At 42.9% G+C, this 17,253-nt stretch overlaps 1 pseudogene; it reads right to left on the reverse strand.

Annotated features, from left to right (window-relative positions):
• Window positions 1-16,415: 16,415 nt before the first annotated feature.
• Window positions 16,416-17,253, reverse strand: LOC126504696 (histone H3.3A-like; annotated as a pseudogene).

The raw sequence follows: 17,253 nt of genomic DNA on the forward strand, positions 1-17,253 counted from the left end.
AGGTCTTGAGTTAAAGATGATGGCGACTCCTCCACATCCCTGTCCATCTCTGGACATGAATCTCAGTCTAGACAAGAAGCATCGAATGCTTGAGAAAACTGAGTTTCTCTGCTCCTTCCATCTGTGTAGCTGAAGACTTCCCGGTCCAAGCTGACCTGCTCCACCATCCCTTCTGTTTCTCTTCAACATATAAACCTGGGAGTTCCAGTGACTGCTCATGCTCTTCTCTTCTACCCCAGATCCTTCATCTAACTGGTAGAGGGAGCTCCCAGCATGACACCACTCACACAAGGGTGGGTCCTGTGTCTTCTGTCACCTACCCAATAAATATTGGCTGCTTGACTTGTTTCCTAATGCAAAGCACTATAAAGCGAGAGCTGTAATTCCCAAAACCACCCCTGGAGGGCAATTATGCCCCCAGGGGACATTTGGCAAAGCCAGAAAATATTTTGGTCACAGTTAGGGGATGCGATGTGTTCCTGGAATGCGGCGAAGTGCTAAACATTCTAGAATCTACTGCCGCAAAGACTTCTAGAAGGTTGAGAAACACCGCAATAAAATCAGAAGAAAGAAACAATATTTGGAGACGATAATTTTAATGATAATGTACTAATGGAAACAGGGTGGCTGAACCTCATTTCCCTGATGCACTGTAGCACTGTGGTTCCAAGCTCTGTAATAATGCTAATTAGAGTAGAAGGCAATCAACAGTTGGCAGCAGACAAACTCCAGCCTTCCATCCTACTCTCGCTAGGCAGAATGTGACCACGCCTTGCATAGGGGGGTTTTCTGAACCCCACTGACAGCATTGTGGAGGTGTTGGATTATAGTTTCCCAGCGTTGTAGGGATGGTGGACAAGACAGGATGTTTGAAAACCTAGCCATGTGGTTGCACTTGAAATGGTCCTGCTTAGCATCTTTCTGACCTGAATAACCTTTATCCCTCTTTCTTGGTCCCACGTTGGTTAAGGACATGAGCTCTGGTGGTAGATATCATCTCACCAACCAAATTCAAAAGGCCTGACTTTAGTTTTAAGCCAAAGTTGTGCTCACATATTTAAATTTTAATTTGTATGTGTTCCATGCCTGAAGAGTATCATCTGAAGGAATATGTCGCATGAAGGAATGGCTGGCCCTTTGTTTTAGCTCCACAAACTGTTTCTGCCTGTGGATGAGGGAGTAAATGACACTAAGCATCCAATTGCTGCGGGAATTAAATGAAGTGAGGCCTTGAATGAGAAGCTCCCAGTCATGGAAGGCCACCAGCCCTTCCGCTTTTACAGTGAGTAAGAGCCCACTGGTGCTCTCAGATTCCTGAACGGTGCTGGGTTTCCCTCCCCAAACCCTCTGTTCTTTGTCAAAGCACCACAGACATGGAGGAAGCCATAATTCACTGGAAACAGGGTAGACTTACATCCCTAAAATTAATTAAAATTCAAAAGGCCTGACTTTAGTTTTAAGCCAAAGTTGTGCTCACATATTTAAATTTTAATTTGTATGTGCACAGCCCAGGCTAGTAACAGGAACGAGAGCCAGCATGCCACCTTTTTAATATTTTCTCAGCATTACTTCTTTATTGCAAGTGCTTAATACAATAGTAAATGAACAAAGAAGAGAGACCTTGGGTTTAGCCACTGCGTTTCCTAACACAGAAAATGAAATACGGACACGAAAGCTTATCAGCTTGTGTTCTGGTCCACAACTGGGCATAAAGCTATTGGGATCAAAGAGTTTAACTGTAGCATCAGCTCTTCAGATGAAACTTAGTATCCCCCGTGACTGCAGAGAGAACATCTATGAAGCAGAGTTTCTGTAAGTCCACTGCAGGCATGAGAAAACAGCGCGCTGGTGCAAAGCCGCCAGAGGGCTGGATGAGGACATCCTTGAGTTCAGCTCTGAGCTGTTACCCCTTTCTAACTGCACAATTTCCAATCTCCGTTTTCTCGTCTGTGAAGGGCAATACTGTTAGGCGTCTTACCCTGAACCCTGATCACATGCTGATATACAAATCCCCAGCATACGGGACCCTTGCCTTGTGTGGAAATAGGGTCTGGGCAGAGGCAGCTGTTTGTAAATAACACCATTATATGAGGCCTTCTCGTGTAGGAGAAATGCACTTACAAAATTAAGTAGTCACACACAGGGAGAATGTCATGGGAAGATGGGGGGTGGGTGGGGCACTGCTCCACAAGCTGAGAATGCTACCAAACTCCTGGCAACCAAGTGAAAGGCAGGCAGAAGATCTGCCTCCACAGCCCTAGCAGGAACCAAAAGCCCTTCTGACATCTTCATCTCAGGACTTCTGGGCTGTGAGATGAGAAAGTTCTGATGTTGTCTGGTATTTTGCTACAGCAACCATACACCAAGCTAGTACATCTGCCCTAAGGGGTTATCATGAGGCATAAAGACAAAGTTCAGAAGCCAGGAAAACTACACCACACATTCCATATGGGGCAGAGTCATAGGTTTTGTTCCTATTGGTCACTATTTTAACCCAAATAGATAACATAATATGTACACTAAACCCAAGAAACACCATCTTGTCTCAACACAAGGCAAACCCCTAAATGCCAAAGTCCCTTTTGTCCTGAGAAAACGGGGAGAAAAGTATATGTATGTTTGTGTGTGTGTGTGTGTGTATAGAGAGAGAAAGAGATGTGTATGTATATATGTGTGTGTATACTACATATGTATGCACATGTACGTATATGTGTATCTATATGTGTATATATATCACAGAGAAGTGTTTATTAAAATATTTAATCAATTTTAGTTACATATACATATTTAAATTGCTTTATATATATTAGATTCTATAGCTATTATTTATTTAGAAATGCCTCCTCCATTTCTTTAAGTAGTGATTTTATAATGCTTTTTTTTTTGGGACCACTTAATGTGAATTGGTTTTCCAAAAAACTTCATTTCCACCTAAGTGATCTGAGAGCCATCACTTCTGAATCTTCATATGCTGCTAATACAGGACTGAATCCAGGCAAGTATTACGCTCACATACCATTATAACTGTTATCTCTTTCATTATAACTTACATGTATATTCATGGTCTCCACATTGAAGCCATTAATCGTGTTGCTTTATGGCATAATTTCTAAAAGGCACATTTATAACAGAATCTAACACCTATTGTGAGGTCATGCTCCGAGAAACACTGTAATTCCCACATCCAACCCAAGGAACCTTACTAAGCATTGGAGTGATGTGGATTTAGGTCCTGTAGACTTACTAAGCACTAGAGTGATGGGGATTTAGGGTCCTGTAGAGTTTTCAACAGAGGACAGATCTAAGCAAATCCTCCAGTCTGAGAGAACCTGGGGCACCTCCATGTAGAAAGAGACCTCCAGCACCTCAGCTGCAGCTCAGCACCATTGCCTGTATCCATCAGGACATCTTCCACACCTCACTCACGCTCACCCTTCAATGCTAAGGTCAAATACCACCATTCCTCTGTGTAGATGCCCACCTAGTACACATGGCTGGAATGGCCCACCTCGCTTACAACTGCATGCCCCTGTGTATAGCATGGCTGTGCTGTAGTAGCTCGGAGACCATGCCTTCCTGTTTTCACCAACCACACATGCCATTTTCTCTGCAAACAATGATCCGCCTTTGCTTAATACATTAGAGGGAAAAACTCTGGTTCTTTCCTTCTGATTATAAAAACTAGTCCATATTTATTGTGCAACAATTTGTGTATTATGGAAATGTTTTGAAAAGTACATCTCTAGCCAAGTATGATGGTGCATGCCTGTTATCTCAGCACCCAGCAGGCTGAGGCAGGAGGACCGTATGTTCTCAGCCATCCTGGGCTGCGTAGTGAGCTCTCGTCTTGGAAAGTAGAGAGAGAGGAGGGAGGTAGGTAAAATTAAGTACATCTTCTAAAAGTCTCACACTGTGATGGGTCCCTACGGGCTCCTGTTTAAACACTCAGTCCACAGTGGTGATGCTGCTTGGGGAGGTTTGGAGAGATTTCTGGCCTGGCCCTATGCCCAGCTCACAGACTCTACTTGGTGTTTACAGTGGAAGATGTGATCTCTCAGTTTCCAGGACCAGCCACGCCTCCTCCACTATTATAGAGTCTCCCCCTAGATCTATAAGTCCAAATAAATGTTCTCTTCTATAAGCTGCCTTGATGTGGTGGTTTGGATGAGTATGGCTCCCATGGGCTCATAGATTTAAATGCCTGGTCACCAGGGAGTGGCACTATTTGAAAGGACTGGGAGGTATGGCCTTGGTGTAGGAAGCTTGTCACTAGGGGTGGGCTTTGAGGTTTCAAAAGCTCATTCCAAGCCCAGCATCACTCTTTCTTCCTGCTGCCTGCAGATTCAGATGTAGAACTCTCAGCACCATAGCTGCCTGTGTGCTGATGGCACACAGTTTCTCTGCCACTAAAACTGTAAGCCAGCCCCAATCAAGTGGTTTCTTTTATAAGAGTTGCCATGACTACTTCAAAACTCATGTCATTCCCAGTTGGCTTTCTCTGCCTCATGCCTGTGAACCAGATGTAAGCTCTCAGTTACTGCTTCAGCTCCAGCCTGCCACGTTGCCTACTATGTTAGTGACGGATTCCACGCCTCTGAAATCATGAGCCACAATGAAATGCTTTATTGTATAGCTTGCCTTGGTCATGGTGTTTTGTCATGGCAGCAGAAAAGGAGCTAAGACAGTTGTGTTCCAGATCTTGCAGTGTTAAGCTTTATTCTTCCACCTCCCACTTCTGTTCTGACTGAAACATGTGAGTAACTTGCAGTTTTCATGGGCTCGTGGGCTCATTCCCCTCTCTATCTTCAGAGAACTAGCTCTTGTGTTCCTACCAAAGAGTCCACAAAACAAAACCTTCCACAGAGTCTACCAAATAAAGAACCATGTATCACTCACTCACGGTGTGCAGTGCTTCCTGCACAAGTCTGTCAGGAGCACTGGGAAAATAGAAATGACACTAAATGTAGCCTTGCTCTCATGCTCCTTACATTCCAACTGATAGGAGAAGTAGACTTAACACTGTATGAATATGGCAATTCTAGTAAGGTCCACGGAAAACTAGACAAGAATAATTAACTACATGAAATGGGCTGTGCTGTTTGAAGTTTCATGTTAGAGAAAGTGGGACATATTTTTAACCATGAGAAAAGCTCATGTCATTCATTAAATGACATTTAATGGAGAAAAATTTGTGGAGTGGGTGGGTAAGGGGGCTACAAAAATCATCGTAAGTCAAAAGAATAGGGCTAGAGTAAATAATAATAGGTAGAATAGATAAAATATTTGCTGCACAAACATGGAGGCCCAAATTCAGATCCCTGGCATCTACATAAAAACCAGGTGTGGCGCTGTGTACCTGTAATCCCCAGCACTAAGAGGTAAAAACAGAAGATTCCTGGTGAGCTCTGGGTATGATGAGAGGTCCTATCCCAAAAACCAAGATGGAGAACAAAAGAGGACAATACCTGACGTTGACCTCTGGCCTCCACACATATAACACAGAGAGAGAGAGAGAGAGAGAGGGAGAGAGAGAGAGAGAGAGAGGGAGAGAGTCACTGAGGGGCACTGCAAGCAGAAGGAACCCCCGGCCTCCACACATATAACACACACACATGCACACATACACACATACGTGCACGCGCGCACACACACACACACACAGAGAGAGAGAGAGAGAGAGAGAGAGAGAGAGAGAGAGAGAGAGAGAGAGTGTCACTGAGGGGCACTGCAAGCAGAAGGAACCCCCAGGCTGGCAGCCAAAATCTGACTAGCTAGCCTTCTGTTTCCTTGGCCATCCCTGTTAGTTAAGCTGAAGTCTTGAGAAGGAGAAACTGAGGAAGCGGATAGAGTCTAGAACAAGCATTGTACCTGCAGCTCAAAGAGTCTGAAATGCCTTCTCACGGGCCAGAGTGAACACACCTGATCTTCAGAGGGGCTTGAAATAAGGCAGAATGGAGCATTCCTGTTGACTTCGGACTTCCTATTTCTGAAGAAGAGAGAACTGAATTAAAACCTTAAAATATTGTATTAGTTACTATTCCAGGTTCTGTGGTAAAATACTCCAACAAAAGTGAAGAAGGGAGAGTTTATTTGGGGTCAGAGTTTGGGGTTGCGGTTCATGGTTGTAGAGTCACAGTTCAGAAGGAGGGAGCTGCTCACTGTCTCAGCAGTCAGGAAGCAGAGAGTGATGAACAGTGCCTGTATTTAACTCACTTTCTTCCTTTTATGCAGTCCAGGATCACAGCTCAGAGAATGGTGCCCCCCCACGTGGGTGAGTCTTCTTACAACAATTAACTCAGTCAAGATAAACCCCAGATGTGTGTGCAGAGGCCCATCTCCCAGATAATTCTAGAACTACTCATCAAGTTGACATTTGATATTAACATAAATGTCCAATGAAAGGGTCCTTGGCAAATAGACCAAAGTCGTCTCCCACAGTCACACAGCAGGGAGCCATTAAATTTGTTGGAGGACCAGCAAGGTGACTTTGTGGGTCAAGGTTCTTGCTACCAAGCTGGACAACTTAAATTTGATAATCCCAGAAACCCACATGGCAAAAGAAAAGAACTGACTATAACAAATTGTTTTCTGAACTCCATGTGCATGCTGTGGCACATGTACACACACACACACATACACACACACACACACACACACGACAGAGGACAGAGAGAGAGAGTAAAAAAAGTAATAGAAATTATTGTTGGAGAATACTCACAAAAATGTTAGTCATGAGGGAATCATGAGATATCACTGAGCAAAAGAAATTAAACTATGAGACAGTGTTGGCGGAGGCATATTCACTGCCTCTGAGCGCCATTCTTTCCGCCCCAGATCTAGGGTTGCAGTGGGTCTGTGTCACCATTAAGCAATTTGTAACACGCTGCTCACAGACCCCATTTAAGTGCTTGGCTCCCTAAAGGAGCCAGAGCAGTACTTGTAACTAGCACAAACCAGGAAGCTCCTGTTTCTTAAGAAGCTGTGTGGTTTTGAGCCACAGTGCTCCTGTTCGCTGCCAGCAAACAGAGCACATCCAAAAAAAAAAAAAAAAAAATTGCCAGCTACCAAGAAGCCATGCTTAACTCTGTTCTTTTGTGCCTAGAATTCCTTTCCAAGGTCTCTCAGGTTTTACGGATGTAGCCATTCACATTGGGCGCCAATCTGCAGTCAGAGGCTGCTTGTTCATTTCCCAGCTGCCCAGACCCTAAATAACCACATAGAAACTGTATGAATTGCAACACTGCTTGACTATAACTCTAGTGTATTCCTAGCTAGCTCGTACATCATGAATTAACCCATTTCTATTAATCTGTGTATCACCAGATGGTTGTAACGTACTGGTAAGTTTCTGTCCAGCATCTGTCTTCTGAGGTGGCTACACTCTGACTCTGCCTACTTTCTCCCAGCATTCAGCTTAGTTTTCCGGCCTAGCTCTATTCTGCCCTGCTATAGGACCAAAGCAGCTTTATTCATTAACAAAACACATTCACAGCATACAGAGGGGAATCCCACATCAAACCAGTATTTAAAAAATTCATATTTATAAAAGTAAATAAATAATGTACAGAAACAAATAAGTAAGTGTCTAGGTTTGGAAGGTGGTTCTGTGGGTAAAGAGTCTGCTGCACAGGCATGAGGACCTGGGTTCGGATCCTGGTCATCCATATAAACACTGGGTGCAGCTACCTCTAACCTTAGAGCTATGAAGGCAGACAGGTGTGAACTCTCTGACCAGTCATGAAGCTGAATTGATGAGCTCCACATTCAGTCAGAGACTTACTATTTCCTAAAGTTTTTACAATAAGCATTTATTGCTTTTTTCTCTAAAGCAACACCAAGTTCATGTAAATATTTCCTGACCAGTGTCAAAATCCAGCAGTAGGTGCATGGTTGTCTATGATCCCTGCTTTCTGTGAAGACCAACTCATCCCTAGGCACAGACTCAATGGCAGGTTGTCAGAAGTGCTGTTCTCAAGCAGAGAACACAGACCTCTCAGCATCTCCACTGCATCATTAACTCATCATTAACTCATTTGATGAGGGGAATATAGAGCTCGGTTCACACCTACTGTGTTAGGCTGCTCTGTAATACCAAGGGCCAACCCAATAAATTGATCATCAAAATAACAAATAATCCAATCAAAAAATGGAATACAGACCTAAACAGAGAACTCTCAACAGAAGAATCTAAAATGGCCGAAAGACACTTAAATGCTCAACATCCTTAGCCATCAGAGAAATGCAAATCAAAACAACTCTGAGATTCCATCTTAGAATGCTCAAGATCAAAAACACTGATGACAATTTATGCTGGAGAGGCTGTAGGGTAAAGGGAACACTTCTGCATTGTTGGTGGGAATGCAAGCTGGTACAACCCCTTTGGATGTCAGTGTGGTAATTTCTCAGAAAATTAGGAAACAGCCTTCCTCAAGACCCAGTAATACCACTTTTGGGTATATATCCAAAGGATGCTCAATTGTGCCACAAGGACATGTGTTCAACTATGTTCATAGCAACATTGTTTGTCATAGCCAGAACCTGGAAACAACCTAAATGCCCCTCAGCTGAAGAATGGATAAGGAAAATATGGTATATTTATGCAATGGAGTACTGCATGGCAGAAAAAAATAACATCTTGAAATTTTCAGGCAAATGGATGGAACTAGAAAATATCATATTGAGTGAGGTAACCCAGACCTTGAAAGACAGTTATCACATATACTTTCTCTTAAGTGGTTTTTAAACATAGAGCAAAGAAAAACCAGCCTACAAATCACAATCCCAGAGAACCTAGACAACAATGAGGACCCTATGGGAGACATACATGGATCTAATCTACATGGGAGGTAGAAAAAGACAAGATCTCCTGAGTAAATTGGGAGCATAGGGACCAATATAGAACGTTGAAGGGGAGGGGGGAGGCAGGGAAGGGAACAGAGAAAAATGTAGAGCTCAATAAAATCAATTAAAAAAAGAACTAAAAAAATCAACTATTTATTATATCTACTGCATTAGGCTACACTTTAATACCGACCACTGTTTATTATGCATTTTCTGAAGAAGGACTCTAGACCAAGTACTCTGTAGTTATCTCACTTGCCCTTCTATAAGTGTAGAAGTTGGGTACTGAGAGTTAGTTACCATTACTACCATTTCCAGGCCAAAAGCAGAGATTCCAAGATAAAAGCCACCACCGCCCCTACCCAGTACCCCATAGACAAGTCTGTCTGCTTTCAAAGTCTTCACTATATATATTTTCTAAAAACTATGATTTTTTTCTATATTTTTTGTTTTTTATATCCATTCTCTTTTATGCCTATAGCTCTGTCTTTCCAGGAGACTCACCTGTTAATATTTACAGAGAATTCCTACGTGTTAAAAAAGATCTTACCAAAGACTTGGATCTGGTATGAAAACCCTCCGATTAGGAAACGGCCAGAGATGAGGTAATCAATGACAGTTGGGAGAACCAAATTACATCAAAAGAGAAGATAGATATGCTAATTACCTTAATCATGGCATAACTTTATAGTGTGCACATGTAGCCACACAACATGCTGTGCACTGTAAAGAACACATAGTTTTTAAGTTGTCAATTATACTTAAATAAAACAGGAAAATTAAAACTAAAAAACAAAAGCAATAGAGTACTCAAAATGTCTTACTTCTTAATACACATTTATGTTATTGACTGTGCTCTTTCATGCCTGCATGGAGTGAGACTACAGCACATTGCCTTCCCGCCTCTGCAAGCCCGTCTCATTGGTGTGCACAGTGAAAGGCCTTCCTGCCTCTGCACACTCATCTCATTGGTGTGCACAGCCCAATGCCTTCCCGCCTCTGAATGCTCATCTCATTGGTGTGCACAGCCCAATGCCTTCCCGCCTCTGCATGCTCATCTCATTGGTGTGCACAGCACAGTGCCTTCCTGCCTCTGCATGTTTGTCTCATTGATGTGCATGGCACAATGCCTTCCTGCCTCTGCATGCTCGTCTCATTGGTAGCTTGGAACTGGCCATGGTTGAAATATTTACACCATGCAAATGGAAAATACCACACACAGACACACAGCACTTGATTTATTGGGGTTTTTTTTGTCCCCAGACTTCAAAGAGTAGTGAAGAAAATGTTAATAATGTTGATTAAACCTAAAATGGTGCCATTCTTGCCTTTTCTTTCTCTTTTTCTCAGCTATTACATGAGACACCAGAGGGGCCGTCTTTTTTATTGTTACGCACTCCACTAAGGAAGCAGATAAATGGTGCTCTGATGTGTGGCTTTCCTATGCCACTCATGTTGTGAAGACAGACATCTCATTGCTGAATCTTATTGGAATCAAACATGATCTTATGGTTGACCACAGGCTGGGTACGGGTACACAAATCGGGCGAAACTCAACGAAAGCATTTTGTCATCAAATGACAAAAGGTTTACAGTAACACGTGTTACATGTTTTCATCTTCACTTGTAAGTTATAAGCTTTAAATCTTTTATATCAGTAAAAACCATAATAAATCATTTTCCCCATAAGGTGAATTGTTGAAAATTTAAAATACATTGCATAGATAGATCCCCACTTTAATCTGATAATTATTTCAGGACAACTCTTCAGGGATTCCCAAGAAACTCCAGGAAGAGCAGCATTTCAGGCCTTTTTATTTTAATATTTTGTGAATATCTTATCACTATCACAAACCAAAATATCTAAGTTATTGACTCGGGTAGTATGACATTTAATATTTTCCTGTGGTATATAGACATGAACTTACTAATAGCTAACATATGCATGAGATCATGAGATGGTTTTTCAACAGTATGAGAAGCTAAGAGATGTTTATTCTCTAAAATCAGACTAAAAGAAAACAGAATCTAGAAATAGATTTAATTAGTATGCTTCATAAGGTATGTAAAATAAAAAATTCCTGTGTAAAAAAAAAGTCACACTCACATCAAAATCAGCATCAAGGAAGCTATATGAGATATTGATTTATAGTCTATATACATCACAGGGAAACATTCTAACAGAAACACTATGAACGGTGCTTATTGTTTTAAGTCACGTGATAAATAGGCCTAAATAATGTCAAAAATATGCCTTCGTCCCCATTCTTTTAAAGATGCTTCAGGCTCTGGATGTGTCTTTTAGGTAGCTCGCCACAGATCACTCTGGAGTTTCGAAACTCCCTTGAACATGAGCTAGAATGCAAAAGCAACTTTCTATACCAGAACATTCTTGGAACCTTGAGAACTATTAACTACAGCGTCTTTTCGGTGGTGTGTGCATGCTCAGCATATCACTACATGTGTACTCCACCATCACTGCTGACTCACGTACCTAGCTCCAACGATGAGCACCGGCACTACGAAACCAGCATGGTTCATGCTCACCCTTCGCTCAGTCCTTGAACTATGACCTCCTAAGAGGGAGGTAGAGGGGGAAGTAGTGTGGGGAGCTCTCCTTTACAAATCTGACACCTCTGACTTCAGGCCCATTTCCTGTCTTATTTGGCTATTTGCTATATAGGTAAGGAGCAAGGTTTGGATTGTGACATGTAAATACATATAATAGTGAGTCAGTGTTAAAGGTCGTCCAGACTTAAGGCTGGGAGGTGGCTCAGTTAGTGAAGGGCTTGTTGTGTAAGTACAGAATTTGAGCTCAGTTCCCAGACTTCATGGAAAAAGCCACACTTGTTCACGGCACTTCGAAGGCAGAGACAGGCAGGTAAATCACTACGGCTCATTGGTCAGCCAAGATAGCTGGATTATTGACTTCCAGGCCAGTGAGAAATCCATAGCTCAAAAACAAGTAAAATGATCCAAAAGTGAACAGCATCCTGAGAACGTACACCTGTGGTTGACCTCTGGCCTCCATATACATGCACATGTACCTGCACATGCATGAACACATACACACACATACATACACTGTCACTCAGACTTTAAAGAACACATTTTATATATGTTACTCCTACTATATAAGACACATGATCATCATTATCTTAATAGATGAATATCTGTTGGGTTCATACACACAAATGAACTTCCTCTGCAAATAGGACTCCTCCCCAGCCCCAGATGTAGAGGTCAGATTCATTACATGTAAAAACGCCTGACTCTTCAGGTACTGAAGGTATAGGGGGAAAGCAATCTGTCCTGAGCTCTGTGGCTGTATGTGGTAGAGCAGGTTCCATACGGATTGCTTGTCCAGAGAGTGTTCCATCCTCCGTGTTTCAGAGGCTTTGGGAGTCCAGGCTCTGGGCATTTTGGGTTGAGTGATTCAAAGTGCAGAAGGGTGACCATTACATTCCAGAACACAGGTGATGGGGTAGCGGTAAGAGCCAACACTCACTCAGGGATTCTGCACACGCGGGAAGAGTGGGTACCGCTGACTCGGGAAGCCAGCAGATGGATGGATAAGGACTGATGGATGGACAAGACTCTGAAACCAAATGTCACTTACAGGAGCTGTTATTAAAAATGGCAAGACTATTTACAGCATAGGCAGTTTTCCAAGTTTAGGCCAGAATTAAAGCAAACAAACAAAAACAAAGGATGCACTAAAAATAATGGAGTCTCTCATTGAACTCAATCAGAGAAACAACAAACATCAAAATAAGATCAGAAGAGTTCTCCTTTGGGGTCCGCATGGAAATTGCTATCGACGCACCCTCCTGATTTCCATAGCTTCTAATTTCTTCTCTCGGTGATTGGAAACCAAATATACAATTTTATCCTCCTTAATTCCCTCTGACTAGGAGTTGGGAATTTTCAATACCACAGCTAATTAAAGACACATTAGTAGAGCGAAGGCTTCCCTGCAGCTCCCCTGACATGGAAGGGTTAATCACATACATTTGCCATCCTAACTTAAGCAAGAATAATAAGGGCAAGGAGCTGGCCTTTATGGCAACCTTTCTGAGATGATGCCTCTTCTTCAAAGCACAACAGTTTAAAAAAAAATTAAAAGCCATGCAAATGGAGATGAATGGTACGCAGGCCACTGAGGTAATTAAAAATGTATTTCCCATCTCCTAGTAATTGAATTGTGTACAAGCTGCAAGTTAATGAGGTCATCTACCCTCGAGCAGTGACAGGAAAGCAGGAATAATTATCTTTCCATTTTTTCCTATGTAGCAATTAATTTTAACCATTCGCCGACACCCCACTTCCACTCCCCTCATCCCAGTCAGTCAAAGTCATTGCTAAACTGAATTGACAAGCAATTGATACGGTGGCGGCCTGGAGGTGCCGAGGCAGGCAAGGTAATCAAGGGGCTGCAGCTGTTGAGGGCTAAGCGCTTCCAGGTGAACGTCGCCTGAGATTTCGCATTCTGCCACTCGGAGGACCCGGGACACACCGCGGTGGCTGACAGAACATCTGGTGCCAGGTGGGCTGGGAAGGGGCACCGCTGACTTGGGAAGGCAACAGAAGGATGGACACGGATTGATGGATGGACAAGACTTTGAGGCAAAATGTCACTTACGAAAACTGTTCTCCAAAAACGGGAGAGGAAATGTTTAGCCATCCGTTCAACTTGTGTTGAGTTTATGAGGATCATCGAACTTCCTGGAGTTTTAGGCCAGTTGTCAGGGCCCTGATGGCCAATTCTTCTAGAACTTGTGGTCAAGAAAAGTTCCTTCAGTCATTTTGGTCAACGAGTGCTCACTGTTGCTAGGCAACCTCATTCTAGCCCAGCACAGCATTGAGAATGATTTATTCCACATCCTCAGCAGCTGGGCTACATGGCCCAGAATGCATCATGTTTTGACAGGTATCAGTCTAGCTGATGTCTAGGCCAAACCCTAGGCTTGTGATTCCATCAATTCTTGTCTACCCAGCACAAGTGGAGAAAAGTATCTTAGCAGCTATCTAAGAGACGAGAGCCCTGCGATGCTTACTTTCTTGGGTTAACTTGAGTGTACTAAAGACGCACAGCTAGCTAGCTTAGCATCATTTTTGTCTAAGTCTGAAAGGTGTTCCCAGGAAAAATGACATTAGCCTCAATCAGCTAAGTCAACAAAAAAACATGCCCTTATTCAATGTTGGCAGGTACCATGCATCCGCTGAGTGTTCATGTGAACAAAAATTTAGGAAAGGAGAATTTCCTCTTTCTTCTAGAATTAAGACACCTGTATCTCCTTTTCCTTGAACACCAGAAATCTAAATCGTTAGGCCTTCACATATTTATAACAGAAATCCTGAGGCATACCAGCTGTGACCTGGTTTTTACATCTTCGGAAGCACACAGAGTCACACCGCTGGCTTCCCCTATCTTCCCAATCAGTGCCTATCTTGGGACTCCTCAACATCTGTAATCTCAGAAACTGCTTCTGTCAATTATCTGTCTGCTAATTAACTATTACCTCCATAATCACACCACCAGAACAATTCTATCATCTACCTACCTACATATCTGCTCATCTATCTACACTGTAATTACATAGACCAATTCCATCAACCATCTATCTATATACTATCTATCCTATTCTATTTATTAGCTCCATAATTACATGAGCCTATTCCACCAACCCATCTATTTATCTATCTTATTGGTTCAATTTCTCTGAGAACCCTGACCAACAGAAGGCCTCCATTCATTAACCTATCTAGACTTACTAAGCATTTAAATAGATCTTTAAAAAATATTTTAATTAGTTGTGCCCGTGTCTCTGTGTGGGTATATGCACATAAGCGTAGGTGCCAGTGGACGCTAGAAACATCGATTACCTCTAGAGCTGGAGTTACTGTCAATTGTGAGCCACCCTAACATAGATGCTAAGAATCAAACTTGGTTACCCTGGAAAAGCAACAAACACTGTTAACCCACAAGCCATCTCCCTGGATCCCTACTCGGGTCTTAGTGCCAAGTAGGGGCTTAATACTAAGTCCTCTGAGAAAAAGCACTAAACGCTATGTATCAGCACCAGTGCTAAGTAAGTACTGCATACTGAGTAGTACTAAACCAAGCAGGAGTTTTTGGCTCAGCTTATTATTGTCAAGATATAAGTATTGATAGAAAATTTACTCTTCATATGTCCTTTTACTAGCAATAACATTTGGCTACCTTGTCATGGGATGGGAAGGATCGAGTGAGGGTATCGCCGTCAAAGGTGCCACCTCCCTCTCATTCTTTGAAGACATGTTGTCTGTATTACCCTTCTGCATGTGTCCAGGATAGTGGACATAACTCAAGTATCCAGAATCATCCCACTAAGTGGGCCTCAGTGACCATGGAGCTGCTCAGTCGGCTCAGAGTTAGCACTGGGAAGAGACTCCGCCAGGAAGTCTGGGCTCCTAGGAGTCTTGCTGGAAACAGCGGCTGCGCAGGAGGGCATGGTGAGACCAGGCTGAGCGCTCACTTCCCCAGTCTCCAGCCTCCACTGGGCAGAAAAGGCGACCGGAAATCACTTGTTCACAAATACTAGCATGAAATGGATTTCCTTTTGAGCATATACCTAATAGTTTTGCATTGCCAAGGATTAGCTTGCCCAGAGCCTAATGAAAATTCTCGAAATCTAGACAGCAGGCATAGAGGGACAGAAGTGTCTGTGTGGGGGTGTGTCCTGGGTGCAACAGAAGGGAAAGGGATAGAACCTTTTCTCTTCGTTCATGAGGCTTTTATTTGACGCCTCATTCACTTAACGTCCAGTCCCACTCTGATTATTGTAGAGGTGACCAGGGACGATTCAGGGACCTGTGGCACAATCAAAGAGGAGCCTCCCTCAAGGCCTGCCTGGGATGGCAAACATGTTCCTACCTGAATCCCAGAATAGCCCCAGAGTGGAAGTGTTCCTAATCTATTGTCAAGATGAACAATAATCACTCCAGGCTTCCTACTCCCAGAAGTCAGTGCATACGGTCAGCAGATACACCCTGTATGTTCATAACTGCCCTACGGTCAGCAGATATACCCTGTATGTTCATAACTGCCCTACGGTCAGCAGATACACCCTGTATGTTCATAACTGCCCTACGGTCAGCAGATACACCCTGTATGTGCATAACTGCCCTGCGGTCAGCAGATACACCCTGTATGTTCATAACTGCCCTACGGTCAGCAGATACACCCTGTATGTGCATAACTGCCCCTCCCCACCCCAACAAATCTCTCTCCTAAGGGGACAGAGGAACTGTTGTTGGTTGACTTCCTTCTACATGTGAGGAAGTTTATGCATCTCTTCACTTGGTTTTCTTTTTTTTTTTTTAGTTTAATGTATTTTAATAGCAAACTTACAGGAACAGCACAGAGGACAGACAACATTAAAAACATGTACTTGCATGTAGGACAACTCAGTTAGAAAAGTATAGTGAATGATGGAATCTACTGTATGATAAAAATGCTACAAACACCATTTAGTTGCCGTCAATAAGAAATTTACTTATTTAAAAAAAATCCAAATGCTGGCATTGTCCAGAAAATTTTAACAGGTTTATTTATAATTTTTATAAAGTTGAACTGTTGAAATGTGTTCACTGAAACATTTTGCTTGCATTAATGCTTTACATCTTGCATTTGTATTAAAAATTCACACACAAATGAAAATGGAAAACTGCCAATACCTGATTTCTGCCCCTATTTTTCCACTCGCAATCATATACTTAGGTACCTTTTGACCCCATGGAAAAAATATCTAACATTCAGAACTACTGATAACAGGAAGAAGAGGAAAAAATTTTTTTGAGAATGAAATGTTTCCCCTCATAGTGGACTCTTAAGCACGTTCTCCACGTATGCGGCGTGCTAGCTGGATATCTTTTGGCATAATTGTTACACGTTTGGCATGGATAGCACACAAGTTGGTATCTTCAAAAAGGCCAACCAGATAGGCCTCACTTGCCTCCTGCAAAGCACCAATAGCTGCACTCTGTTTTGAAATCCTGAGCAATTTCTCGCACCAGACGCTGGAAGGGGAGTTTGCGGATCAGAAGTTCAGTGGATTTCTGATAGCGTCTGATTTCACGGAGTGCCACAGTACCAGGCCTGTAACGATGAGGTTTCTTCACCCCTCCAGTAGAGGGCGCACTCTTGCGAGCGGCTTTTGTAGCCAGTTGTTTCCTGGGTGCTTTACCACCGGTGGATTTACGGGCAGTCTGCTTTGTACGAGCCATGGTATGGGCACCTCCTTACTTACCCCCCTTCTCCTTCGGCTGTGAGCCAAAGAAAGACATGAAGCCCAGCAGTGCTGGTGATGTGTCCCAGTGTGCCTCCAAAGGACACGGGCCAGCAGGTTCAGGCTGTACGTCGGCAAGCGA

Source organism: Alexandromys fortis, unplaced genomic scaffold, assembly GCF_014885135.2.
Source record: "Alexandromys fortis isolate MF-2015 unplaced genomic scaffold, M_Fortis_MF-2015_v1.1 scaffold_12, whole genome shotgun sequence".
Lineage (NCBI taxonomy): Eukaryota > Metazoa > Chordata > Mammalia > Rodentia > Cricetidae > Alexandromys > Alexandromys fortis.